Genomic DNA, 12226 nt, shown 5'->3' on the forward strand with positions numbered 1-12226 from the left:
AGACTGATGTGCTAAGTTGTGCTTTATTTCTTGTCATTCTATTATTCCTATACATATAATTACATTCATATTGCTATTATTTTCTCTTTTTTATATGGTTGTATTCATTCTGCTGAAAACTCCAGTTCACTAATCCAGTTCACTAATTCTGTCGTCAACTCGGTCTAATTTTATATTTAACTCACATATTGTATATTAAATTTATTTACTTTTAAATTATTCCACTTGTATTTGTCTCTTTTCCAAATTTGCTTGTTCAGTTTATAGTTCCCTGCTGTTTCAAAATTATTTCGATATCCTCTTTTCCCCACTTGTTTTGACTTAAAGATTTAAAATATATATCTGGCCAAGCACAGTGGCTCATGCCTGTAATCCCAATACTTTGGGAGGCCGAGGCAGGCAGATCACTTGATGTCAGGAGTTTGAGACTAGCCTGGCCAACATGGTGAAACTTTGTCTGCAGTAAAAATACAAAAATTTAGCTGGGCGTGGTGGTGGGCGCCTGTAGTCTTAGCTACTCGGGAGGCTGAGGCAGAAGAATCACTTGAACTCGGGAGGTGGAGGTTGCAGTGAGCTGAGATCACGCCAATGCACTCCAGCCTGGGCAACAGACTGAGACTATCTCAAAAAAATAATATAGGTATTTCCAATATGCCAAGTTTATGTAGTGTCTAATTTCTTCTTACCCCTTTTCCTGGTACCTCATTTTCTTCTGTGCTTCATACTTTTAACGAATTAATTTTTGCAACAGGATCTGGTTTATTCTGCCTTGGCAGGGTGGTCCTGAGAGTGGCAGGTGCCACCCTCTTCTGGGCAAAGGGAGGTCCAGAAGGCCAGTTAGGGCCAATGGTGGGAGAACCTGGGGGTGGAGTGGGGTTGGGGATTTGGGCTACAGCCCCTGGAATGCGGTGAAACCAGGATGAGGCCCAGAGGCAGCTGTGGTAGGCCAGGGCAGGGTGGAAGGCACTGGACTGGAACCAGGCAAGGTCTACAGGGCCAAGATCCCATGCCACACGGGCACCCTGGGAGGCGGAGCACAGTGTCCCATGACACAGAGCATGAAACACAGGCCCAGGGCTCACAGTAAGCACATGGACAAGTGGACACAGATTCACAGGCCAGTTGACATCCAGCCATGGTGGGACCAGAGGTAGACACGGTGTCACATACAGACCACAGGGAAGACATGGCACAATGGGACAGATGGATGTGATGGCCACAATGCACAGACCAGGCCACAGAGCTCGAGGGATATGGGAAGGGGCCTTTTGGCATTTCTGCACTGGAATCATGTGAGACAAGGGTGGCCGGGTGCTCTGGAGGTGCTGGGGTGGTCCCCTCACGGCCCCTCTGAGCTTACTCTGTCTTCCACACTTTGTTGCGCAGCTTCCTCACCTCATCATAGATGATAAACACTATGGCCACATGCAGGCAGACCCGGCCCAGGCGGGCAATAGTGCCCTTGTAGAAGGTCTTGTGCCCTTCCCTCAGGATTTGCAGCCACAGTCCCATGTGTTCTGCATTTGTGCGCCTCCAGGTCCCGCATCTGGGGCTCGATCTCGTGCAGAGGAGCATTTCCGAAGACACTGGCCGCTCCCACAATGGCTCCGAAGACCCCAGCGACCAGCGAGTTCATGAGTTTGTTGGGGTTGTCCACTCGGTACCAGCTGCGCAGGGATGTCAGGACAAAGAAACAAGTTGCCTGGTTCCAGCCCTCCTTCAGCGCGGGGCCTGTGGGACCCCGGTAAGTCCCGGTGTTCCCGCACAATCTCCTAACCCTGTGGAAGAATCCCCTGTACTTGGATTTGGAGAGGTCTGACCATGGATTAACTTCACCTTGATGGTCTCCATGGGCCATAGGACCACCACGGCCTCGGCCACGCTAGCTCACTGGCCGCACCGCTGCCCGCCTTGCTGTTCACCAGTCCCTGGGCATCCCGCATGTGGTTGCTGAGGAAGGCCTGACGCCGCCTTGTGGATGAAGCCGCAGAGCAGGGAGCTGAGGCTGCGGCCCAGGCCCAGGCTGCCTTGGCTGCGACTGTGTGCCTGCAGGCCCCATGCCCGGTATCCGGTGGATGCGAGTGCTAGTCCAGCTGCAGCTGCATCTTCACGAACTCGGTGGGGAACGGGATGCAGATTTTTTTTTTCTTTTCCTTCCTTCCTTCCTTCCTTCCTTCCAACTTCCTTCCTTCCTTCCCCTTTCTTTCTTTTCTTTTTTTTTTTTTTTTGACAGAATTTTGTTCTTGTCCCCCAGGCTGGAGTGCAGTGGCGCGATCTTGGCTCACTACAACCTGGATTCAAGCGATTCTCCTGCCTCAGCCTCCCGAGTAGCTGGGATTACAGGCATGTGCCACCACTCCCGGCTAATTTTTTTGTCTTTTTAGTAGAGACGGTGTTTCCCCATGTTGGTCAGGCTGGTCTCAAACGCCTGACTCAGATGATCCGCCTGCCTCGGCCACCCAAAGTGCTGAGATTACAGGCATGAACCACCGCGCCCGGCCCTGTGATGTAGATTTTGATGCTGCCAGCCAGGCTGCCTGCCGGGATCGCCTGCCCTGGAGCAGGAGCATCAGCCGGGCGTTCCAGGACGCAGGCATGGCATGACCGGCAGGAGGCGGAGTGCCCGGCGTCTCTTGGGATCGGAGCCTCCTGAACTCCACGCTGGGACCTTAATTTGGTTTTAACACAAATAAAGATCTCACATAAAGATAAAAGGGGATGTGTTGGCTTGTAATTTTTGTTAAAAGCAATGGTATATGTTGTATAGGATAGTGTATTGGGATCAACAGGTTTTTGGGTTTTTTTTTTCAGCCCACTGACATTGAAAGGGATAAACAGTTTTTTGGTTATTAGTGAGCAGTTTTCTCTCAGGCCATAGTGTAGGGGTTTGTGGTCATGTAGATGAGAGGTAGGCTGGGATTAAAATTTGTTATGGCAGTAATAAGAGCAACAGAGCTAGACTCTGTCAAAAAAAAAAACCATAGTTAGTAGAAGAAAAAAATCATAGGATTATAGGATTAGAGCAGAAAAAAATAAAATGAAACAAAAACTACAAAAGATTAATGAAAATATTTGGCCTTTTAGAAAAGTTAAAAATTGGCAAACCTTCAGCAGACTAAATTTTTTTTTTAATTTAAATTAAAAAACGAGTTAAAAAAGGAGATATTACAACAGATAACACACAAATTCAAAGATTGGTTTGTGGCTACTATAAGCAACTGTATGCCAATACATTGGAAAATCTAAAAGAAAAAAATAGACAAACTCCTAGAGACATACAACCTACCAAGATTAAACAGTAAAGAAATCCAAAACCTAAACAGACCAATAACAATTAATGAGATTGAAGCTTTAATAAAAAACTCTTCCAGGAAAGAACAGCCCAGGACCTGATGGCTTCATTACTGAATTTTACCAAACATTTCAAGAAGTAATACCAATTCCTATTCAAACTATTCTGAAAAATAAGGAGGAGGGAATACTTTCAAACTCATTCTATGAGGCCAGTTTTACCCTGATATCAAAACCAGACAAAGATACATCAAAAAAAGGAAACTGCAGGCCAATATCTCTGATAAATACTGATGCAAAAATCTCAACAAAATACTAGCAAACAGAATTCAACAATATATTAAAAAGATTATTCATTATGACCAAGTGGGGTGTATCCCTGGGATGCAAACACAGTTTAATATACACAAATCAATAAATGTGATATGTCATATCACCAGAATGAGGAAAACAGCGTGGTACTAGCATAAGAACAAACACATAGACCAATGAAAAAGGATAGAGAACCCAGCAACAAATCCACACATTTACAGAAAACTCATTTTTGACAAAGATATCAAGAACATACAGTGGGGCAAAGACAGTCTCTTCAATAAATGGTGCTGGGGAAACTGGATATCCATATGCAAAAGAATAAAACTAGATTTCTATCTCCCACCATATCCAAAAACAAATCAAAATTAATTAAACATGTGAATATAAGACCTCAAATTATATAAAACTACTATATATAAAAAAGTTGCGAAAAATTTTCAGGACATCAGTATGGGCAAAAATTTCTTGAGTAATACCCCACAAGCATAGGCAACCAAAGCAAAAATAGACAAATGGAATCAGATAAAGGTGAAAAGCTTCTGCACAGCTAAGGAAACAATCCACAAAGAGAAGAGACAACCCACAGAATGGGAGAAAATACTTGCAAACCAGTCAACTGATAAGTTAATAATCAGAATATAGAAAGAGCTCAAACAAGTCTATTGAAAAACATCTAATAATTCAATTAAAATATTGGCAAAAGATTTGAAGAGGCATTTCTCTAAAGAAAGCATACAAATGGGAAACAGGCATATAAAAGTTGAACCTCAGAGAAATGCAAATCAGAACTACAGTGAGATATTATCTCACCCCAGTTGAAATGTCTTATATCCAAAAGACAGACATTAACAAATGCTGACGAGGATGTGGAGAAAAGGGAACTTTTGTGCACTGTTGGTGGTAATGTAAGTTAGTACAACCACTATAAAAAAAACATTTTGAAGGTTTCTTAAAAAACTAAAAGTGAGCTACCATAGCTACCATGCAACCCAGCAATCCCAGTACTGGGTATATACCCAAAAGAAAGAAAATCAGCTTGTTGCTTCACTGTTTACAATAGCTATGATTTGAAAGCAAACTGTCTACCAACAGATGAATGGATTTAAAAAAACATAGCACATATATACAATGGAGTAGTATTCAGCCATAAAAATGAGATTTTGTCTTTTGCAATAACGTGGATAAAAGTGGAGAGTATGTTAAGTGAAATAAGTCAGACACAGAAAGACAAACTTTGCATGTTCTCACTTACCTGTGGGATCTAAAAATCAAAACAATTGAACCCATGGACGTGGAGAGAAGAGGTTAGTTTTCTTAAACTCTTTCAGAGGTTAAGCAAGATAGTAGGGGCTGGCGGAAAGGTGGGGACTGTTAATGGGTACAATAAATAGAATAAATATAACCTACTATTTGGTAGCACAAGATGACTATAGTCAATAATAATTTAATTGTACATTTTATTTTATTTTATATTTTATATTTTATTTTATATATTTTATTTTATTGAGGTGGAGTCTTGCTCTTGTCACCCAGGCTGGAGTGCAATGGTGCAGTCTTGTCTCACTGCAACCTTTGCCTCCCAGGTTTAAGCAATTCTCCTGCCTCAGCCTCCTGAGTGGCTGGGATTGCAGCCACCTGCCACCATGCCCAGCTAATTTTTTGTATTTTTAGTAGAGATGGGTTTTCACCACATGCCCAGCCAATTGCACATTTTAAACTAAGAGAGAATAATTAGACTGTAAGACAAAAAATAAATGCTTAAGTGGGGGAGGGTGTATCCCATTCTCTATGATGGGAGTATTATGTATTTCATGCCTGTATCAAAACATCTCATTTACCCCCATAAATATATACACCTACTGTGTCCCCACAAAAATTAAATAAATTAAATTTTAAAAATTAAAAAATAAAATAGCATAGAATTAAGTAGGCCCAGAAATATGAGGATTTTAATGAAATGATAATACCTAAGTAATAATCAATCAAGAAGTAAAAACAAAGTCATACTTCACTCCCATTTTTGTTTCTAATCTATATGTTTTCTACTTTAAAGCTGTAGAATTTTCTTTTTTTCATTGCTAATTATATTTTAATGTGACTAGTCTGGGACTATTTTTTCTAAAATTTTCAGTTTTTCTATATAATTTTTCTCTAACTTTTAGGTTCTTTGTTTATGCCCCTTATATTTTTGAGAAGTGTCTATTCAGATTTTTGCCCATTTTAAAACTGGATTATTTAATTATTTTCTATTGAGTTTTTTGTTTCTTTTGTATTCTGCTTATCAATCGCTTGTCGGATGTGTAGCTTGCACATATTTTCTCTCTTATCTCTTTTTTCTTTTTGAGACAGAGTCTCTCTCATCACCCAGCCTAGTGTGCAGTGGCACGATCTCAGCTCACTGCAACCTCTGCCTCCCAGATTCAAGCGATTCTCCTGCCTCAGCCTCCCAAGTAGCTGGGATTACAGGCGTGTGTCACTGCGCCCAGCTAATTTTTGTATTTTTAGTAGAAACAGGGTTTCTCCATGCTGGCCAGGCTGGTCTTAAACTCCTGACCTCAGGTGATTCACCTACCTCGGCCTCACATAGTGCTGGGATTACAGGCATAAGCCACCATGCCCAGCCTTATTTTCTCTCATTTTAGGAATTGTCTCTTCATTTTATTGATTGTTTCCTTTGCTGTGCAGAAGTTTTTTGTATGACGTGATCTCATTTGTACATTTTACTCTCATTCCCTGTGCTTTTGAAACATTATTTAAAAATCTTTGCTCAGATCAATAACCTGGAGTGTTTTTCTAAGGTTTTTTTGTGGTAGTTTTATAGTTTCAGGTATTCAATTTAAGTATTTAATCCATTTCTATTTGATTTTTGTATGGAGTGAGAGATAGGGGTCTAGTCTTATTCTTCTACCTATGGATATTCAGTTTTCCCAGCATCATTTACAGAAAAGACCATCATTTATCCAGTGTATGTTATTGGTGTCTTTGTCAAAAATGAGTTCACTACAAATGTATGAATTTTCTTCTAGATTCACTATTCTGTTCTATTGCTCTACATGTCTGTTTTAATGTCAGTACCATGCTGTTTTGGTTAGTATATCTTTACAGACTATTTTGAAGCCAAGTAGTGTGGTGGTTCCAGTTTTGTTTGGTTTTGCTTTTGCTTAAGATGCCTTTGAATATTCTTTTATGTGGTTTTATATAAATATTAGAATTTTGTTTCTACTTCTGTGAAGAATGTCATTGGTATTTTGATGGGATTGCATTAAATCTGTAAGTTGATTTGGCAGTATGAACATTTTAACAATATTGATTATTTTATTTCATGCAATATAAAATACCTTTTCATTTTGTTTCATCTTCTTTAATTTCTTTAATTTATATTTTACAGATTCATTATAGAAATCTTTCCCTTATTTAGTTGTTTATTCCTACTTATTTGTAAGTATTGTAAAGAAAATTTTTTTCAGAATGATTTCTATTGGGAAATAGAAATGCTACTAATTTTTGTATGTTGGTTTTCTATCCTGCATTATTACTTAATTTCAAATCTCTCTTTAAAATACATTTTATAAGACAGAAAGAAATAAAATTCATAGAAAAATTTTGTGACTAACACAGTCATTATTCCAAAACTTCAAAACCAAGCCAATATAAGATACATTTGGATGTAAAATTACATATAAGTATATATATATATGTATATACAATATGTACATATATAATAACTGAGAAGATTTTATTTCAGAAATACAGGGCATTCCAAGAAGACAATCAGCTTATATAATTTAATATAATAAAATTAAATAAAATAAAACAACAGCATTTATTGAGTAAATTATTGTATACCTTTGTAACATTTATAAATAACTTAAAGCTGGGCACAGTGGCTCATGACTATAATCCCAGCACTTTGGGAGGCCGAGGCAGGTGGATCACCTGAGGTCAGGAGTTAAAGGCCAGCCTGGCCAACATGGTGAAATCCCATCTCTACTACAAATACAAAATTAGCCAGGCATGGTGGTGCACACCTCTAATCCAAGCTACTTGAGAGGCTGAGGCAGTAGAAATGCTTGAATCTGGGAGGCAGAGGTTGCAGTGAGCCGAAATTGCTTCATTGCACTTGAGCCTGGGCAACAACAGTGAAACTCCATTGAGTATAAATGGATAATAATAATAATTAATGATAATCACATTATTATTATAACTTAGAAAAATTCTCTACTAGTGAACATTTCAATTATTAATGATAACAATGCATCAGTATATAAGAATAAAATATAAATGACCAATGAACACGTAGATGCTTAGCATCTCTTTTCATTAGAAAAATGCAAATCAAAACCACAATTAAATGTCATTTTACACACACTAGGATAGGTATATTCAAGAAAAGAAGTAAATGTGGATGAGAATGTGGAGAAATTAGAACCCTCATACCGTGCTGATGGCATGGCAAAATAATGCAGCCATTTTGGAAAATATTTTGGCAGGTCCTCCACAGGTTAAGACAGAGTTACCATATAGCTCAGCAATTCTACTCCTGAGTATATACCCAACAGAAATAAAAGCATATGCCTACACAAAAACTTCGTATTATGTTTATAGGAGCATTGTTATAAATAGCCATAAAGTAGGTATGACCCAAATATCTATGGGTGAATAACCAAATAAAGAAAATATGGTATTATCTATACAATGGAATATTAGCCATAAAAATAAATACAGTCCTATGATATGTGTTACAACATGGATAAATAATAAAAACATATGCTAAATGAGAAAAAAAAACAAAGAAAAAAGTTCACATATTTCTATAAAATGACTAGAATAGACAACTAAAGATAGAAAGTGGATTAGTCGTTACCAGGGAAATTGGGTGGGAGAATAAGAAATGACTGCTTGGTGGATATAGAGTTCTTTTGTGAAAGGGTGATGAAACTATTTTGGAATTTGATAGTGGTGACAGTTGTGTAGCATTGTAAATAGACTGAAAAACACTGAATTTTACACTTTAAATCGGTTAATACATTGAACTCTATGTTATGTAAATTTTAGCTGACTAAAACAATTTAACAAACAAAGAAAAATAGACTATGAAACAAGAGAACAAATGAGGGAGCCCTACAGGCTCCAGGACAATGTGGGGGGCCTCAGAAGCCTTCTGTGCTTCCTGTTTGCCTCCACTATTCTGAGGTATCCAGTTAACTCCCAAGGCCTCCTCATCCCAGCCTGGAAAATGACTTTAGCTCCACTCAAAAAAACAAACAAACAAACCAAAGCTCTGACAGGGATGGTCTTGTCCTTGGGACTCGGAGCAGTGGTCTGATGCTCTGCCACTTTCTACAGTAGCCTGAGTGCTCAGTCCCACAAACCCCCAGGCCACTTTCTGCTCTGAAAGACCTTCAGAGGATACAGAGCAATTTCCAAGTCAGCTCACTTCTTTAAGCCTTTGAAATTTAGGGGCCACCCAGGTCAATTATGTCGGTTTATAGAGAAAAAAAATGAGGTTTTCACTACTGTATTCCTCTCCATACTGGGTATAGGGGGATTCTTCCTAATTTTAATTATACACAGCAATGAATGCAGAAAACAAGTTTTTGTCCTCTGAAGGCTATCCTGGGGATGGCCACAGCCCAGGCAAATCCATGGGAACCTTGAGGTTCCCAAGCCATTGGCCTATTATCTTTTCCCACCCCCATGTTATGGGTCTTGGGCATGTTACCAGGAGATGGGGTGCCCCTACCTTATGGCAAAGCTGCCCCGATCCTCTCTTTCCTTTCTTCTTGTCACTCCATCAGTATTAACTCATCTTCTGATCTTTAACCTGAGAAGTCTGTGTGTGTTTTTTTGTGTGTGTGCGCACATGTGTGTTTATGCCCAAACCTGTACGCGTCTAATGGTGCAGACGTGAGCTTGCATCATATGATGAGAAAATTGGCAGGAATCCCCAGGATTTCAGGGATTCATTCCCAAAGCAAACCCCATGAGAGAGTTGAGCCCTGGCCTAGGATATCAGAATGCTCTTTTATTCTCTGGACTCTGCCCACTTTATGTTCTCTCCATATCCCAGTTTCTTCTCTCCATATCCTGGAGAGAAGTCTCGGCTTCTCTCCAGATCCCAGTTTTCCAATTATCCAGTGAGGTGTTAGATGTCAAAGTGCTTAAGCCACAACTCAGCATGCACATGGTCCAAGCTGCCTGCCAGCTAGGATGGATGTAGCAGGGCTGTGATCAGCGTGTGCCCAGATCTTCCTTACTTGAGCAGAAGTAGATGGGTTCTGCAATGGGCAGCTGGACTTACTGTCCAAGAAGGGTCGTGCACACAGGATCTTTAAAGGCCCACAGACAATGGGTGCATGTGAGCCCCACCTCCATCCCCCAACAGCTTCCCATGGAGCATACCAATTTTTCCCCTGTCCTCTGCATCTGGAAGGTGGTGACATCCTCACTGAACACATAGACTGATGGACCCTTCATGGTGGAGTAGTCCCACGAAGAGAATCTGAGATGCTATTAACTGTACAAGGGACTATGGATGTGGGCCATGTGAAAACACTAGAACTTCAGAATTAAATCTTCCCCACTGCAGCCTGTGGGGAAAAGAAAGAGAGATCAGACTGTTACTGTGTCTATGTAGAAAGAAGTAGACATAAGAGACTCCATTTTGTTCTGTACTAAGAGAAATTCTTCTGCCCTGAGATGTTGTTAATCTGTAACCCTAGCCCCAACCCTGTGCTTGCAGAGACATGTGCTGTGTTGACTCAAGGTTTAATGGATTTAGGGCTATGCAGGATGTGCTTTGTTAAAAAAGTGCTTGATGAGTTCATGTCCTTTGTAGGGACATGGGTGAAACTGGAAACCGTCATTCTCAGCAAACTATCACAAGGACGAAAAACCAAACACCGCATGTTCTCATTCATAGGTGGGAATTGAACAATGAGAACACATGGACACAGGAAGGGGAACATCACTCACCGGGGACTGTTGTGGGGTGAGGGGAGAGGTGAGGGATAGCATTAGGAGATACACCTAATGCTAAATGATGAGTTAATGGGTGCAGCACACCAACATGGCACATGTATACATATGTAACAAACCTGCACGTTGTGCACATGTACCCTAAAACTTAAAGTATAGTAATAAAAAAAAAGTGCTTGAAGGCAGTATGCTTGTTAAAAGTCATCACCATTCTCTAATCTTAAGTACCCAGGGACACAATACACTGCGGAAGGCCACAGGGACCTCTGCCTAGGAAAGCCAGGTATTGTCCAAGTTTTCTCCCCATGTGATAGCATGAGATATGGCCTCATGGGAAGGGAAAGACCTGACCATCCCCCAGCCTGACACCCGTAAAGTGTCTGTGCTGAGGAGGATTAGTAAAAGAGGAAGACCTCTTTGCAGTTGAGATAAGAGGAAGGCATCTGTCTCCTGCTCGTCCCTGGGCAATGGAATGTCTCGGTGTAAAACCTGATTGTATGTTCTATTTCCTGAGATAGGAGAAAACCAGCTTTAGGGCTGGAGGTGAGACATGCTAGCGGCAGTACTGCTCTTTAATGCATCAAGATGTTTGTGTACGTGCACATCAAAGCACAGCACCTTTCCTTAAACACAGAGATCTTTGTTCACATGTTTTCCTGCTGAGCCTCTCCTCACTATTACCCTATTGTCCTGCCACATGCCCCTCTCTGAGATGGTAGAGATAATGATCAATAAATACTGTGGGAGCTCAGAGACCAGTGCTGGTGCAGGTCCTCCTAATGTTGTGCACCGGTCCCCTGGGCCCACTTTTCTTTCTCTATACTTTGTCTCTGTCTCTTATTTCTTTTCTCAGTCTCTCATTCCACCTGACAAGAAACACCTACAGGTGCGGAAGGGCAGGCCACCCCTTCACAGCCTTCCACCACTATACAGATAGGAAAATGTCTTAGGAAGGAGACATGTATTATCCAAGATTATACAAGGATTCCATGGCAAAGCTAGCACTTTGGTTAGGATTACATTTGCCCACATATAGAAGAAAACCCAATATAATAGTAGTGCAGACCAGAGAGAAAATGCTTTCTTTCTCATAAATAAGAATCCTAGAGCTGGGCAGTGCATGTTGACTCTGATCTGTGCATCAAGGCAGTCAAAAATAATCTATCTTTTTGCTAATTTTTTCTTTTTTTAACTTTTATTTTAAGTTTAGGGGTACATGTGCAGGATGTGCAGGTTTGTTACATATGTAAGCATGTGTCATGAAGGTTGATTGTACAGATTATTTTATCACCCAGTCATTAAGCCTACTCTCCACTAGTTATTTTTTCTGCTTCTCTCCCTCCTCTCACCCTCCAACTCCTGATAGGCCCCAGTGTGTGTTGTTCCCTTCTCTGTCTGGGTGTTCTCATCATCTAGCTCCCACTTATAAGTGAGAACATGTGGTATCTGGCTTTCTGTTCCTGTGTTAGTTTACTAAGGAAAATGGTCTCCAGCTCCATCCATCCATGTCCCTACAAAGGACATGATCCTGTTCCTTTTTGTGGCTGCATAGTACTCCATGGTGTATGTGTAATACATTTTCTTCATCCAGTCTATTATTGACGAACATGTGGGTTGATTCAATGTCTTTGCTATTGTGAAT

At 40.6% G+C, this 12226-nt stretch overlaps 1 pseudogene; it reads right to left on the reverse strand.

Annotated features, from left to right (window-relative positions):
• Positions 1-891: 891 nt before the first annotated feature.
• LOC103785670 (tricarboxylate transport protein, mitochondrial-like) lies at positions 892-10083 on the reverse strand (annotated as a pseudogene).
• Positions 10084-12226: the final 2143 nt, after the last annotated feature.

The sequence above is a fragment of the Pan paniscus genome, chromosome 20 (assembly GCF_029289425.2).
Source record: "Pan paniscus chromosome 20, NHGRI_mPanPan1-v2.0_pri, whole genome shotgun sequence".
In the NCBI taxonomy this organism is placed as follows: domain Eukaryota; kingdom Metazoa; phylum Chordata; class Mammalia; order Primates; family Hominidae; genus Pan; species Pan paniscus.